Source organism: Mus caroli, unplaced genomic scaffold, assembly GCF_978045245.1.
Source record: "Mus caroli unplaced genomic scaffold, Mus_caroli_1 scaffold_17, whole genome shotgun sequence".
In the NCBI taxonomy this organism is placed as follows: Eukaryota; Metazoa; Chordata; class Mammalia; order Rodentia; family Muridae; genus Mus; species Mus caroli.
Genome location: NW_028227272.1, coordinates 60,562,483 through 60,581,126, shown reverse-complemented (window position 1 = coordinate 60,581,126; position 18,644 = coordinate 60,562,483).

The following is an 18,644-nucleotide window of genomic DNA, read 5'->3' as shown; positions in this document are numbered from 1 at the left end:
CCATCTTCTCTTCCTTTTACTTATGTTAACTTAGCTAATGTTTATTCCTAGAAGACTATGAGATATCATCACATTTACTCCAAACAGATCCTAGCATTAAGTGGAAGAGAGAAAATAATACAAGTTCTGGAGAAGGAAATTGGACTAAAATGTGACTGGCCTTTATTTTGAAAAATATTTTATACATAAGAAACAAAAATTATGAGCAATGAGTAAAGTTTTGATAAATTATTTTTTCATAAAAGTCTAATGATTTTGCTCTTTAAAATACATGTGGGCTTATAAGTAAAAGCTAGAGGGAAAAGAGACTGATTTTCAAAATATTACTGTGATAGGATTTCAAGTAGAATAAATAAATCCTTTCCAATTCAATGATAGGGCAACAGTCCCAACAAAAACTAACTCAATCATTGTGAATAGACACTTTATGCAAAAAACAAAAAACAAAAAAACAAAAAAACAAAACCAACTATCCCACAAATGGGTATATGATGTAATTCTATAATTCTATTTTCTTTTAAGATTCTTCTTAAGAAATTATTTATAATAGCCAGAGCTGGAAAGAACCCAGATGCCCTTCAACAGAGGAATGGATATAGAAAATGTGGTACATTTACACAATGGAGTACTACTCAGCTATTAAAAAGAATGAATTTATGAAATTCCTAGGGAAATGGATGGACCTGGAGGGCATCATCCTGAGTGAGGTAACCCAATCACAAAGGACTCACACAATATGTACTCACTGATAAGTGGATATTAGCTCAGAAACTTAGGATACCCAAGATATAAGATACAATTTGCTAAACGCATGAAACTCAAGAAGAATGAAGACCAAAGTAAGGACACTTTGCCCCTTCTTAGAATTGGGAACAAAACACCCATGGAAGGAGTTACAGAGACAAAGTTTGGAGCTGAGATGAAAGGATGGACCATCTAGAGACTGCCATATCCGGGGATCCATCCCATAATCAGCTTCCAAACGGTGACACCATTGCATATGCCAGCAAGATTTTGCTGAAAGGACCCAGATATAGCTGTCTCTTGTGAGACTATGCCAGGTCCTAGCAAACACAGAAGTGGATGCTCACAGTCAGCTATTGGATGGATCACAGGGCCCCCAATGGAGGAGCTAGAGAAAGCACCCAAGGAGCTAAAGGGATCTGCAACCCTATAGGTGGAACAACATTATGAACTAACCAGTATCTCAGAGCCCTTGTCTCTAGTTGCATATGTATCAAAAGATCGCCTAGTCGGCCATCACTGGAAAGAAAGGCCCATTGGACTTGCAAACTTTATATGCCCCAGTACAGGGGAACGCTAGGGCCAAAAAGTGGGAGTGGGTGGGTAGGGGAGTGGGGGGGGAGGGTATGGGGGACTTTTGGGATGGCATTGGAAATGTAACTGAGGAAAATACCTAATTAAAAAAAAACCTCTAAAAAAAAGGAAATTAAATGAAAACATTAATAAAACACCACTGCATAAACATTAGTATGAAGAAAATTGAAAGACTGATCACATGAAGTGTTGTTAAAATTGATTCCAAGATGAAGGACCTGAGGATATGAGAGTTAACTATAATTATACAAAACAGACCAGGATTATATGTCATTCCAAGGGAGGAGAGATCTGGAAGACAGTTACTTTTTTAAAAGGCATAAAAATCCTTCTGGGTGGTTCGTATTTTTATTAATATGACTGTAGTGATTCTGGCTGATCTATCCCTATCAGAAGAAGTATCACCATGGCTAATTTAAATATGTGTTGATTGTCAGTTGCTTTCAACTACAACCCTGTCAATGAAAGGCTTCAATAATAAAGCCAATAGTCCTATTATTGTGGGAAATAAGTAGAAAATATGAGGGAAAGCTCTGAGCCAATATTTCTTTAGAATAGTTATGTCAGCCACTTAGGAGGATAACAGTCATAGTAGCTTAAGTCGTGACAGTCACATTACAACCAGGAACATGTTAATGATGTGTCTCCAGTACTATGGAGAAAGGCCTTCTCTAATTTATTATTACAGATTTTTCCTTTATTGAATTTCTTTTTAGTGTGTGCAAGCTTCTCTCTGAATTTCTGATGACACTTTAACCTTAAATGATTTCCATTAAAATGTATGAATAAAATCAAGTGTGGTCAATTAACATATCACATTTTATTCATAATAATAAATTTATCTTATGACTCAATCTTTTCATATAGCAGATAAATTTTTATGTAAATAATCTCTTGGTCATGCTGAATAAGAAAAAATGTTATGTACATTCTGAACTGCCATCAACATGGAAATGCTGACTAGAAATTACCATAAAATAGGAATGACTTCTCATAAACAATTATATAAGATTCTTAGGGGTCTTCATAGAAAATTTATTAAAAATAAAAATAAAGAAACTATGAAAAGTAAAAAAAAATAGGAAAAGGAAGAAGTTGCAACAGCAGAAGAAGATGAAGAAGGAGGAGAAGGAAGAGGAGGAGGAGGAGGAGAATAAAATTCCATATTCAATCTATGGAAAAATCTCTAGTATTGCTATTATGAAACTTAGTTACTATAACATCATTTAAACTTTTTGTGAACATTGTGTGTATATATGTGTATGTATGCATGTATGTGTCAAACACACATGTACACGTGTTTGTGTTTGTGTGTACACTTGAAAAAGCTAGAGAACAACCTCTGGGGAACTGATTTTCTCCTTGCACCCTTTAGATGCAAAGAATGGGACTCAGGTACTTGGTCTGAGTTTACAAGTATCCTCCTCTGCTGAACCATCTCATTGGTCCAGGATCTTTAGTTTTAAACTGTAAAAATAATAGTACTCTACTACATTTTCTCCAATGAATAAAATACTACAAAAAACTCAAAATTAGAAGTAAACTATGAAGTAGAAATTTCACTTTTTGTTTAATAAAGATAAATTCTATTTTAGAATCATTTCCAAAATCAATTCATCCCACTCAGGCTCTCTGTTCTCCTGGTGACATTCTGCCCTCCATGTTTAGCAGGTTTTGTATTCCTTTATGTACTCTTTCTTATCCAATACTTTCCTGCCTTCTCTAAACTTCATGTAATAAAATCTCCATATATCAATTTTCCATGAAAGGAGAAATTTTGGACCTATATTCTTTTTGTTCCAATTGGAAAGATTTGTGTGAAAACAATGTGTTGTTACCTACAAATATCTTTGCATGAGCTAAGGAAGGAGGCATTTTGTTTATTACTAAATGATTCTGTGGCTATGCTATGGGTAGCAAGACATGAAGTAGGAGGGTTGCTTTGGTTGATGTCCTACTCTCCCTGAAATGGAGCTTCAGAGATGACCTTGCCTTTCCATATAGTTATTGGAGAAATAAATATCCACACCTCAAACCTAGAAATTGAATCCTTTTTATTTTTTAAACCTGTAAGTTGACCTAAAATGTAATCTGCAAGTGAGGAAGTTCTAAGAATTCCTTCCCAATGCTTCCTCTGGCTTGATATGGACTTGAAAGGACTATATCAGAAGACTTTGTGATCTTGAACTAGTGTAAGCTGGTTCTGAATTCCAAGACAAGGTCCATAGCCAGTGCTCTGACTGCTTCAAACAAGTTCCAGGTTTACAATTGTATTTTCAAGTTAGCATCCATGGTAGCTTTATAAAAATAAGTAAAAAAGGAAGCACACATAACAGAACTGAAATCCAACTCTTGCTACAGTAGGGTCTGTTGTAAAAGTTCTCTGTTAACTATGTAGTATACTCTAATGTGGAATCTAGACAGCATCTAAGAAGGACTTTCCTGTGGGGAGGAAAAATAATTTTATTTTCCATTTGTATTTGTATATTTTCTTGCAAATTGCATTTAGTTCTGCCTTCTGCTTCCACTATCCACTTGTGTGTAGATGCAGAGTAATAAATGAATTCAACAGGACATTGTTATAATGGCTTGAGAAACAAGAAAGAAAATAAAACAATTCCGGAAGAACCCATATCCCAGACTTGTATAGACCATTTTGTGATTATATTTAACCAGAAGACCCAGCATTTACTATTTTAAAATGTTTTAAGTGAACATAACCAGAAGTTACCAATAGCTTGTTTGTTTCTGGTTTATCACAAATAAAATACAATCTTCAGATACATTAAATTCTTATTCTCATACTAAAATTTTTAAAAAATGCCAAAATTTGATATAAACCTCTAATTAGAGAAGAATGTTTTAAGATAGTAAAACATACTCAAATTCGAATTAGAGACTGATAGTCAGTGCATGCTTATATTCATTGCTGAGAGCATGGACTGTGTATGCATCGTTATGTAATGTTCTCCAAGGAAATATGTACATGACTGCAGTTCATCCAAGTTCATCCAAGATAACTTCTGTCTGTCATAAATAGACACACACAGAATCAGATGAGCCCACAGGGGACATCATGCAGTTCTTGACATTCTCTTCAAAGGACATCCTGGTATCTCCACAACACATCTAATGACTTATATCAGTTTTCCTGATTAACAACATGAAACACGATCCTAGACTGTCATCATTTTGCTAACACTCATCAAAGCATACACTTAGCGGTTTTTAAGTTCAATATAATCTAAGTTCAACGTGAAATAAATCAATTCCACAAAGGTTTGAGAAGTACGTCCTTCACATTGTGATTATCTTGAAAATATAGTGTCTCAAACAAGAATAGGACTATAACTTGATTTTTAAATAAATATTGAAAATGTGTGTTAAATTAATAACCATTCCTTTGAATTAGAGTAATAGTAACTAGTTTTGGGCAAATGGGAAGAAAAGTTACCTTAACTTTAATTACTACGAACGTCAGCATAGTTTCTCTTCTGGCAACCAGAGCTACTTTTCTCATTTTTTTTTCTTCAGTGAATTTTTTTCCCATTTTTTTTTTTACAGGCCAGTAATTAAAGAATAACAGGTAATTCCTATTTCTCAGTTTCCCATTTCTAACTTTTTAAAGGAAGAACTACATGATTCAAGTACACTGTCATATTTTGAAATTTATGTCTACTATTTAAAATAATCCAGGCAAACTCTGAAAACACAATCTCTTCCTCCCGTGGTGGCTGATTGCAGTTATTAGTTCTTGGATAAATATTGTAAATTCTATGTCAACCTCCCACTCAAAAGAAAACTCAACTTTGGGGATTCTATTAAACTTATTTTAACCCCAGTTTAAACATGAGCTGCCCCAAAGTCTTATACAAATTCATGACCTACTAGTGTTTGTTTATATTCCTACATCATTGTGACTGGATCAGTAGGGAGAGGTGAGTGTTCACCCAAACATTACTGCACACCCAAAGAATATAATAATTGAGTTCTAACACTCTGTATCTCTCCATCAATCTCATGAAGACGCTCCCATTCCCTTTTTCCCAGGAATAAAATAGAGGCAATGCAACTTATTATCCAATACAACATATTTGGAATATTTCACAGGCAATTAAATCCACAGAAACACTTATGGTTCTTCTTTCATCCCATTTGACATGCGTCTTGCCAGAGTTCTGCACTGGCACCTCAGTACCAGAAACTTCAGGGTTTCTCTGCTCTGAGGTCCAAGGCACTTTTCATTTTCAGTCACGGATCCCAGTTACCAAACCAAGCTGGCAAATGAAAAAAATAACTCAGCTAAGGCCATTTCACCCACCAGTGCACTCTGTCTGTAGCTAATTCCTCCCTGAGGTTTCTTTCTCTCCACCAGCAAGTTCTTAAAGGCCCAACGCCAGGCTACAGCCTGGTGCCACTTGTCTGAGGTTTCAATTAAGACGTGGAAATATCAAAGATGAAACAGGCAGGCTTGTCCAACAATGCCTCCCCTTTCGCTCACAGTTCAAATTCAGAGACAGCAAGACACTAGGGAGAAAAAAAAAAAAGAAGTGATTCATTAATCCTCATAACAGACCCAGGAGGTTTAGAGGACAGAAATGAAGCCAGCAACAAGACCAATTTGAATGGTTCCTCTGTTGGTTGTATACATTGGGAGCTGACTGTGAAATCTGTATGGACGGACTGAACCCTATGGCTAACCTCATGGTGCAAATGTGTTGATCAAAGGCTCTCTGTCAGTATCTGATTAAGAGCCATGTAAGAGCACTGAAGACATTTCCTTCTGCTTAACAACTTTGATTACAGGGGTTCCTGGAGTGAGTGTTCCTGTAAGCAGTCAGCCAGGTCCCTGGGCTCCAGCTGTAGCTATAGGGTTTCCCAATGGCTGAGCTTCCTGTTGCTGAAGGCTTCAATTCATTCACAGCTTGTAAATCAGTAGCCTGTAAATCAACGGATCGAGCTACTACTGTTTAAAACACAGTTTCCTCAACAAGCTTCCTTCTGGTTTTGTTTTCATATATCAAGGGCATGAGAAAAAAAGTGTCCATATTTTAACACCTGGTCCACCGGGGCTCAGCAGGAGAGGCATTCTACACTGTGCTTCAAGGTTTTGTTTTTATTTCAGTGGAGCAAGGACATAGTGGCTAAAGTCAAGATAGCATTTACTTAGAGAAGTGATAGGAGCCTATTGCAGGAAAATATAAATTGCTGACGCTGTATGTGTTTCAGCAACTTCGAATGTCTAATGGGAAATGTGTAAGACTAAAGTGAACTCGAGTCTAGACCTTTGTATGTGTTTTGCTTTCCAAAAGGAAACATGTATAAATAAAATTAGAAATTGATCTGACATATGTAATCTAACTATTTTGAACACTTTGCAATGCAATGGCTGTCAAAAAATGAATGGAGACAGGATTGGTTAATTGTAAGAGGTATCTGTTGGGAATGATGAATTATACACAATAAAGCATTAAAAATTTCACAGCTGAAAATGTGTCAAATGCAGTCTTTCCCCTTTCATCTATTACTATGGGGCATTTTGGATGACAATAACAGATTTTACATAGTCTGTACAATAAAGTAATTAATTTCGATCATTAGTGTTATGTTTATTTAAGGACGCAAAGTTTTGTGAGATGTAATTTGTAATTATGAATGTTGTGTCCAAAATCAAGATTAAGTGTTGAGACTTAATATCAAAGAAAAGTATTTACATTTTTATACTGGCCCCAAAGCTAAATATAGTAATATATATATAATATATATTATATATACAATACAATATATACAATATATACATACATATATATATATATATATATATATATATATATAGAGAGAGAGAGAGAGAGAGAGAGAGAGAGAGAGAGAGCGAAAGCTTCCTCTATGTTCCTGTCAGAAACTGTGGATGATGGAGATATCAATTCTCTGTGCCTGCTTGTGCTTAGGCAATCAGAAAAGAAGGGAAGGAAAATTTGGAAAGAATTCCTAAAGATCATTCCTACTTTTAAACAGATATCCATCACAAGACCCATGCAGCTCTCAGAAAGGGATCTTTGTAAGCTAGAAATTCCATCTTTGAAATAGAAAGAAGAAGAACCTTGGCTCTATTTTTGACTCAGGAAGACATACACAAGGAGGACATACACATACTTAGGAGGACATACAGAACTACAGCACAGCATTGTCCTAAAGGGTCTTGGTTTGGCTACCTAGCACAGTTATCTAGAGAACTCTCCAGGGAGCAGAGAAAGAGACAATGTCCATGAGATGGTATGGTATGTTTTACTTGCAGGGAAACTATATCAGTGTGAACAGTTTGAAATTCAAAAGATCTGGAGGAACCTAGTGGCTATGATGAAAGGAATGATTAAACACTTGCAGAGATTTGGAAGAAGGAAATCAAAGGTATGGGAAATACCCTTCTGTTAAGGATAGGGGACAAGACTGTAGACAGCATCTTTGTGGTCCTATCCTAAGGGAGCAGAAGTGGAATCAAATCCCAGGAAGGAGTCACAGTGGGGCTGACCTTTGGGTAGGCAGCATGGAAGTTGGGCCTCACTATGTCTTCAGCTGATGGCAGGTGACAAACATCCATTACTTCTATGTAAGTCAACAAATGAAAACACTAATTTTTCCTCCCATTTGTTCTACATGTTAATTATCCCTCTCCCATTTGTCTTCAATGTTAACTTTTTAACTGCCCCCACTGTGTCCTCAAGTCCTCTTTACTGCCTCTCCTTCCAACCACTAACTTCTTGCTTTCTTTGTTCAGCATTTCTACTCCTTTAAAAATAATTTGAATTTCCATAATTATTTATTTTCCATAATTATTTATTTTTATTCATTATCCAATCCATATGCAGGTCTTAAAATAAATATACATTTCTTCTCAATTGAGGAAAAGTTTTACAGATGAAAACACATTTTCGCTACTTCTTTATTGTAAATCTTCTTGCTTATGCCCCAAACTCAGAACATACAGAGCGGCTCCTCCTCTCTTCTTGCTCACTCCAGCTGGGTCGAAGCTCTTTTCTTACCATCAATTAAAAATAAATGTGCTTTCTAATTTTTGTATCTGTTCATAACTGTCGTTTCTCTAGCTGACTATAGCAATCATCTCAACAATACTGTTGATAAATTAGTTGTCTTTTAGTCTTCATTGTCATCATGTGTGTTTTTAATCCTATCTTCTGCTAAACATTACAGCTGAAAATAAACAACCAAAACTAGAGAATACCTTAGGCTTCTCATAATATCTCATGGGAACATCCTGTCTGTGCTTGAATGTTTTGGGTAGATCATACCTATAACTTTTCAATTCCAGTTCTTCATTAATTTCTAGAAAATAATAAATAAATAAATAAATAAATAAATAAATAAATACTATTCTAAGAAGGGTACTATCAGTAACCCAGCTGTATTTTGCAGGAGACATGTTCAGAAGCTTAATCAAGGCTGTAACATAGGTGCTAATATCCGCTTCTTTCAGTAACAAAACCTAAATTTAGGTCAATGAAAGAACCATAGCAAACTTCCTACTTGGACTTTAATGTCTCTTACCAATACTGATCATTGGAATGGTGTGTCCTAATGAAGCCAAGCTAAATTTCAAAGGTAAAATGAATCTTACTTTCCTGTCACCTTGCTGAAAGTCTATGAATCCTGAAAAAGAAGTCTGAGTCTACAAGTATCATGTTAAAGTCAAAGACATTGCTTGGATCAAGAGAAGTATAAAAGTGATAAGAAATGGTACTCTGTCTTCCCAGAGATATGATTATTTTAAGTATGTAAAGATTTGATAAGGAAGCTTTGTACTTACAAGTTGGGGCTCAAAGTGTTATAAAATCAACAGGAAGGAAAGAGTGGCTAGATAGGCACACTTACCTTGTGGGGATAATAAAACCTTTCTAGATAATAAAAGAGAGCGGCTAATTTAGCTACCAAGCTTTATGTAATTCATGTTAAAATGACTTCCCCATACTCACATTCTTTTTCATGCAATGCTCTTGTCTGTTTGGTCACCTAGAATGCCATTATTGGTGCAGGCAGGTTGATGATGCAGAGAATGGTGCAGGGTGATGAACTATGTAAAACAAGTGAGTGAAATCCAGATAGGTGCTGTGGACCACACCTCTCTAGACTTCCCTACAGGGGAATCTCAGCATACAGGGAATGGAAATTAAATCCAGGATTATATGGAATGCCTAAGTGGATCTCATTCCTGGGAAAATAGGCTCAGACTGTTTGCCAGTTTAGAGTGTACAAGCTTAACCAAAAGAACAGAAAAATAAGATCATTGCCACACTTGAATTATATTCTGTGACTAAATTTTGCATGTCAGCTTCCTGTTATCCCTTTTGTTTCCATCACTAATAAAATAATAATTACAGCTACAATTTTCTTAGAAACAATAAGTCCTTACTTATCCTTTAATCTCAAAAGCCCAACTGGCTATACTCAAAGGATCAGTGTGTTTTAATAGTATGCAATTTTCCTTTCTTCTGATTCATTCACAATTGAAACATCCCAGTTTCACCACTTCTCTTACTTAAGGTATGAAAGAAACTCTTCCTAATCAAAGAAACCAGTCTTAGGTACACCATCATTTCTAGGATGTGGGAAGTATGCATATACATAATGGTGATTGGAAATGTACCTGAATTCAGTGTACACAACACAACACTGAGCTATATCTCCAACATGCCATTCTCATTTATTTTCTTATAACATCAGTTTTAGTGAACTATACCATTTTATCGTTGAGCTGTTGATTTGTCTTGGTTTAATTTATAGGAGTATTTAGTAAAAATTAACTCTCACATGTATATATATATATATATATATATATATATATATATATATATTTCCAAAATTTTGCTTTGTTTTCTTTTGTTCATAATATCTATATTGAAGTCAAGTTGAATTTAATGAATTCATTGTTTTACATGATTTCTGGATTTAGCACCATAACATTTTAAAATATTTTAATTACTTGAGATTAATGTAAACTAATTAGCTGCCAATTTTGCTCTTAGGCCGCTGAAACACTTTACTATTTATAGTAATATTCAAAGGAGATTACCTCATTTCCCCATTCCTGTTTCTCCCTCTAAACCCTTCCACCTATCACCTTCACTTTACTCCATAGAACAACTTTTTCTTTGATTACAGTTATGTCTGTGTGTGTTTCTAAATGTACAAATGTGACCTAGTCATTTAATAAAATATAACATGTATACGTATTAGACAACTAGTTGTTGTGTTCTTCCATAAGAGATCTAGTTGCTGCCCACCTCGACCCAGGCATTCTTGAGTTCTCTGTAGCTCTTTGTCTTGGGTTGGGCTCTTGTGAGCATTTCTTCCTTCCACATTAGCATGTTTATTGGTTTGTAGATTGTGGTTTTAAATCTGTCACACATTAGAATCACATGGCACACTATTCTATTACCTTTTTCTCCCACTGTATTTGGGTTCAATTAAAAATTAGTGCTTCAACATTTCCATGAGAATTTTCTAATATGAGAATTCAAATACCAAGGTAAACATTTCACACATTTCATTGTCTAAATGTCATTAATGAATCCATCTTTTCAGGCTGACATACACATAACTCTACCATGTAATACATTCTCATTCATATACCAGATGCTTTCAGGTATGTATGTATGTATATAACACATAAATACATATATTTAAAATATTATATTATATTATTTGCACTAGTTTTGTACATTTGCTATTGTTCTTCAAATATGACTATAAAAATAAATATGACCTGTGGAATTGGCTTTGATTGAAATTAAGCTTAATTACATGTTTGTTAGAAATTAGAGTTGTAAATTATATATCATTAAATTCCATCTACCTCTTAAGATTTATTAACAGAATTTATTAATACATATAGCAATAGTTACTCATGAAGTCACTGTCAGTGTGTGTGTTTGTGTTATAATAGAAATATTTAGTAGTTGTTGTCAAGATTATATAAACCAAAACACCTGGGGATCTATAGAGTAATGATTCCTCCATGTCCTTTGAATATTAGTTAGTCTATAAATACTAATGAGTTTCAGTAGCCTAACACAATAAAATAGGCTGCTATTCACTCACTAACTCATTTACTTTCTAATTTATATTAAACAGAAAGAATTTTGTTTAATATACTATTAAGTGCAGAGGATGTCTTTTTAAAGAAACTCATGTTGTATAGGCATCAATTGTACCTATGCATGCAAAATTTAAATCTCATACAGAAGGTGAAAAAAATAATAAAAGTTGGACAAACTAGGTCTAAGAGGTGTGTTTCAGTACTGACACTGACAATGAACCTGAGAGCAAATTCATCAGTGTTCCGAAGTCACTCAGTGTGATGTAAAAGAAGTGGAACTTAATACTTTTTATATTACAATATTCATGCCATATTTCAAAATGCATATTTATTTGCAGTTTGAAAATGATTGATTTCATAATATCAACGATGGTGTCACATACCTTTAAAATTCCTTACCTCAGCACCTGCCATCATTGAATGCACAGTATATTTTCAATTCATTGTGACTAAACTTGTTAATAAATACGTTTGTTTGTGGTTTAGGTTTAAAATACTTCTAAGACAAAAAGAGTTTATTGATAGCTTAAAAATTCATAAGGAAACATATACATTCTGAATAAATTTTCAGTTATTTATATCACAATTGCAAACTTTAATGATTTTAATTGTCTTTTTACTGTAACATCCAGTTTAGTAATTTTATTTATTCGTGTTATTGGTTCTATGTTTGAACTATGTGCTCTAGGAGAATCCAAGGGCATTTAGAAATATGTACTTTTGCCAGGACCAGTTTTGACATATTTTTTTAATTGTGAGGAAATGGCATTTGGCAGTTAAAAGAGGCTCACAATTCTCCTGCCTCTGCAGCAGAGGCCTGAGGGTAACTTGACAATTCATTTCTCATTCTCTGCAGAAGCTAGTTCAGTTGAGAAGAAAATAATCATCATACATCACATATGATGTCTGGAGACTTAACCTTTTTCATGCAACTTCAAGACTTCTTCCATGTGAATGACATGAAATAATAAGAAACTGAGGGTCTCAATGACTAGGCCAAAAGCTCTCAAGCTGATGCTGTTGTCAAGAAGAAACAGAAATCATCTTATCCTCTATTCATTACATTAGGCTGAAAACTATGTGAGAGAATTTTCTACGTTGCATAAACTAATTGATACAGTTAAAGTCAGTGCTGTGCCATTCCATTGCTCTATAATATTTGTGCTAAGTGAAGCATTATTATTGAAAGACAAATAATGTAAAGGACATCGTGGTTTAAATCAACACACATTTTCTTTAGTTATTTAAATCTGAGTAAGCAAATATTATCTTTAACTGTCATGTTATAAACTATTAAAACTACACACATGTGTACATTCCAGTGAAGAATAATTCTTAGATGTCAGTTAAATTCCAACAATTAGAATCTGATGAAAGAATTCACATAGCTCTTTGTTAACATTAAAATCAATAGTGAAGGCAGTTGACAAAATAATATTTAAGGCCATTACTTATAATACTTGAAAGACATGATTCCCCTTGTTCATTTTTGCTATAGTTTTCTATTGTTGTTTTACAAAACTAAATTTATTTATATTATTTTCTCACATGATTTATATGTTCTTAAATTTTTCCTCCAGCAATTTGTTCTGGAAAGGTCATGGATAATCAGAGTCATCACAAACAGTCTCGTTTAAATACCTTCAAAGGAGGGATAGATGGAAGGGTTTGAAGGGAGGAAGGAGAAGTGAGAAATTTTGTAACTATATCACAAAAATGTAAAAGTTATTTTCCAAAAGAAGATTTATTCTCTCATTTCAATTGTGTGTGTTTCTGTCTGTCTGTAGGTGTGTGCATGTGAGCACAGGTTTCTGGGGAGATAAATGGTATTGGGTCTCCTGAAATTGGATTTATGGGCTATTGTAAGCTGTTGCATATGAACGTTTGGAGCTGAGCTGTTTTCCTCCAGAAGAGCAGCAAGTGCTCTCAATTTCTAAGTCATCTTTCTTGCTTTCTAACTGAATCTTAACTCAAGAAACAAGACCTCTTGGTTCTTTTTCCTAGCTGATTTCCCTGGCATCCAATGCTGCATCACATTTAAAACTTTTGATTTCCAATTCAAGTTTTAAAATAAAAAATCAATATTGCCATTTACTTGAAAGGAACTGTAACTGGCTTAGCTACTAAATGGCTTTGATGTATGGATTAGAGTTTATTACACAAAATCATACTGTATCAACTGACAATGATAATTAAGTTACTTTAAATTATATTGCAAGGTGGTCATTGACAAGAAAAGATTCTTGACAATTCTTATTCTTTGAAAAGTATGAAGAGGAAGATTTCTAAAGTCCATCATTTTATCCAAATAATTGCTACAATTTTTCTTGAACAGCAATTTTTTTTAAACTGGTGACATCCTTTTGAAAGACAAATTAGTGCTTATTTCATTAATATTCCATTGAAATAATGTCGAGAATAGTGTATGCTTATAAAAACAAAACTTAAAAGATAATTCTAAAACTAATCATATTGTCTAACACTTACATGGCCCTAAATATTGTAATTTATGCTACTCTATTTCATTTTATAATTTAAATTTTTTTCTACAAAATACTTTGTCATGAATTTTTGCTGGCAGCAATCCTGCTGAAGCACAATGATGTAAATGATTTCATCCTTTGTGGCCTCTATTCTCTTCCTTTATATTCATTTTGAGTTTCGTTGGTCATGGTCTCCAAGCTTCATACTTCTATATTTAAATGTAATTAAATAATTGCTACTCTAAGGCTTATTGAACACTTTAGTTTGCATTTACTATAAATAAGCACATAGCAATAAGACACTTACAATGTGCTTATAAAAGCAAACAACAGTGACGATAACAGAGATAATGCAGATATTTCTAACTTTGTTGTTCACTCCCAAAATGTATTAAATACGAAATTAACCATTCTACATATATTTCAAATCAATTTGAGTTCCGGAGTTGTTGGTGAAGTATTATAAATTAATGTAAAATGCTAAGAAGTATCATTAGAAAATAGGCTTGTCTCAAAACAAAAGGAAGAATCTCAAGTGTGTATGGCTAATCCTTTATTTAGACATGTGTGGCTTGAGATTATATTACAGGAACAACTTCCCTATTTTATACTGATGAGTGCACCCATTTACTGTAAAACTTAATTTTTTCCATTTGCCACAAAAAATTACTGAAAATTACACAAATATTATGCAAGATCATCTTAATAGTCTAATTAAAGAAACAAAATTCAGATGATCACTGAGTTATTACAGCCTTACAATACTTTCACTGGATGTTGGTGGGAAAACAAAATTCATTCTGTAGAGGCCATACTTGGCGATTTGAATATGACCTTTTCCCAGGCTATGCAAGTATAGTACAGTTTTCTCTCACCATGATGGGCAGCTACAGTCAGTGTCTGTCCCAGCCATCGCAGGATTGCCAAGAAGAGATGCTCTACAGTGAAGTGAGTTGATGAGCCATGCTGTCACTCAGTTATTTCTATTAAGTTCCTCTGAAGCTGCATCTGTAATATCAGCTATTAGCAACTGAGTCCTTTTACTGGGCATCTCACCTCTCCTGTTGATTTGGTGATGTTTGATTTCGCTTTCATTTCTCACTTTCAAACATTGCTCTCTGTGATCTCACTAGAAAACCAATCTTCTGTCAAACAAGGAAGAAATTTTTGGGGAATGTATTTCCATGCAGTGCAATGGAGCATAAATTGTGGTGGTGTCTGGTTACATCTGATAATCCAGCAGTGAATCTTTGGTATGCATCTTTTTGTGTATCAGTTTTGAATATACATTATATTAATCTAACTCTACTCATCCCATACTTACTCTGTGTAGAAGAGGAGACATAGAGTCTGATGTGCTGTGCATGTATCTCTGTGTAAATATTATTTGTCCTCTGGGTCCATTTGCAACAATACCTCTATGTGTATCTGGATATATAGATATCCATAATTGAAACACTGAATAAGGTACTAAACCATATTAAACCATATTAATGCATTTATATTCAATATAAGGAAATGGAGAACAATGAAAATGCCTTATATAAATGCAAATGCATAAATATCAAATCATATGAGTAAATATATAATGCAATCACACTCATGGAACTGAAAACACAGTTATAAATACTTAAAACTTCTTCTGTTCAGTAATGTTTTTATGATCACTTTGATTTCAGGCAACATCTAAGATAATAAGGGTCCTTATGGAGCATCATGTTCAAGCCCTTCACTTCTGAAAAGTCCATATATTAACAGTTGTGCCTAGGCTATGTTCTGTAATTTATATTAGCTTTTACTATTGAACACAAGAAATGCTTCCTTCGTTGGCACCTATCCACTTTGCATGCACGCTTCCACCAAACCTTACAGAAAGTGCCAAGTCAATTTTCACTTTATGGAAGCATTTCCGAATATCCCTTTCACAGAACTTATCATTACTGTTACTTCTTACAAGTATATGAAAAAAATGTGAAATATTTTTTTCTTTCCATGAATTTATATAGATCTGGTTCTCTGATCATTCTTTCATTCAGAAAAAGTGAACAATCAAACATAATGTTTTATATATTACTGTGGGGACTGCAAATGAGAACTGCATGCTATTAGTGGATTCTGCCATGTCAGCTCTCTCAGTAATAAGCAGCCATTCACTAAAATAATCCTGTGGATAAAATCATTCTCACCACTAGATCATTATTGCTGCTTATCCGGCTTGTAGAACCTAGGTACTGTTTTTTGTTTGTTCGTTCTGCTTTCTTGTTTTATTTTGATTTCTCTATGTATTTGACCAGGTAGTGAATTAAAAATAATACTTCTGATTATTATATTTAAGAATCAGATTTTTAATACAGTAATCATCTATCATAATTTCTGGACTATGATAAGCATTTCAAAGAGAAGATTATAGCCAGAACCAGAGAAGACAGACAACTTCTACAAGGTGGGGAGGCACTGGCCTTGTTGAATGGTATGTGTATTCGTTTTCTAAGACTACTGGGGAAAATGTTTCATGAACTGAGTCTTGGCATAATAGAAATCATTGTCTCACAGTTGCAGGGACTGGAATTCTTCAGCTGTGCAGGGGCAACCAAGACTCCTTTTGAATGTTGGGAATGGAAATCTGTTCCATGTGTGCGTCCTAGTGTCTGACAATTTTTGGCATCTCTTGGCTTCCATGCACATTGTCGTCATCTCTGCTTTCATGTTTTGAATTGCATTCTTTGTCCCTGCAGCCATACTTTTTTTCCTATGCATACATCAGTCATTACATAAGAGCCAAGCTGATTAACTGCACTTACATACTAAATGTATAAAATAATTTTCTCCAAATAATTTCATATACTCAGATAGATTTCCAATATGTGAATTTGAGGGAACATTCAAGCCATATGGGCAGTGAGGATCCAGGCTCATCTGTATGTTACTTTCTTATTCTCTGAGTTCTATTTTCTAAAAACCAGTGACATAGCAAAGAACTGACAAGACTATAAATTGACTTCCTTTTTAATATAAAGGGACTGCTTTTCAAATATTGGATAGATCATTCTGTTGTCATTCTCAGATTTTTATTTTGAGAATTGAAACCTTATCCTATATCATGTTATGATAGCTACAATTTTAATTAGGTAGGTACATGATAACTAACTTTTATTGTATTCCTGGACATAACTCCCTTTCCTTCTATTTCTCAATAATTCAGTAACATTTGTGATTATAATATAATTACATCATTTCTGCACTCCATTTGTTCTCTTCAAACCATCCCATGTAACCTCTCTTTCACCTTTATGGTCTCTCTTTTTTTAAATTACTGTTACATATGGGCACATACACACAAACACGTGTGTATATATTCCTACATAGATAAATGCAATATGCTCAGTCTATATAACCTTAGTCATGTGTGCATATTTTTAGGACAGACCAATTGGTGTGCTCTTCCCTGGAATACTTTCTCTCCTTCTAAGCACTGCATAGTTACTTAGTATTTCTTTGTCTTGGGTTGAGGTTTCATGAGCTTTATCCCTTCTAAATTAGCATGTTGATTGATGTTGTCCTTATTCAGATCATCTTTAGGCAGCCATGTTGGGGAGATTTCATCAGTGAAACCTCATACATTTCAAAGAGATTCAATATCAAAGCAAGTCTCCTGTTTCTCTGATTCTTACTAGCCTTCCTCCCTCTCTTCCAAAATAATAAGAGCATTTTTGTAGATGTAACACTTGGGATAAGTCTCTGTAACTGCATCTTGCTTGCTTGGTTGTGGTTTTCAGTAATGGACTCTGTCTGTTACAAAGAGAAGTTTCCTTGATAAAGAGAGTGGATAAATATTTAGAATGTAGTTAGTAATTATGATGGTTTGAAAAGTGATGGTTGCAGGTTGTCCTCCAAGATTCCTGACTTTACAAACCCAGGGTTTGTTGGCTAGGATACTAATACGAAGCATTATTTGCCTCTTTTGAGTCCAATAAAACAGTAATTGGTTACTACCAAGGTATGCATGATAATGGTATGCCATTTGGGTTAACATGCTACATTGACAACCTTTTTCCTATATCTTCATAAACAATTGTATTTTTCCAAAGAAACAGAATGCAGGTCTAATAGAACTGATATAAATTAAGTAGAGAACCAAAAACCATGCAAATATAACCAGATTTCTTAAGTGATTTAAAACCTATTGGGGAATTTAGAATATTTTTGAGTGGTTAAGCAAATTCGTTTTTAATTAAATTTTTTCTCCCACTTGTAGTTGAAATTTATTAATGTAACCTGCTTTTCATTCCCCAACTAAACTCCCACAGACATCAAGTTAATTCTGATGTTTTCCTCTGGAATCAGCCTCCATTTTTTTACACTCCACTCTAGATGCTAGATCATTAGCAAATTTCCAAAGAAATGGTTTTAATGTAAGTATATGAATATATATTAATTATTACACACAGATAAATATTGGTACATATGTGTGTATCATTTTCTTCTTATCTTAGTGGTAGAAATCTAATACATTAGGATGAAACAGAAATGGTCTCAGACATATACACACAAAACTGAAACACTCTAAATTCAAAAATGATATTACATTGTAGAAAAAATACAAGAAATTATATTGGACATAGTAATATTAAAAGCTACTTTCTCTAGAGAATTAATGAATTCCAAGAGCCAATGAACTGATATATTTAATGTAGTAAATTAACAGATGAGAA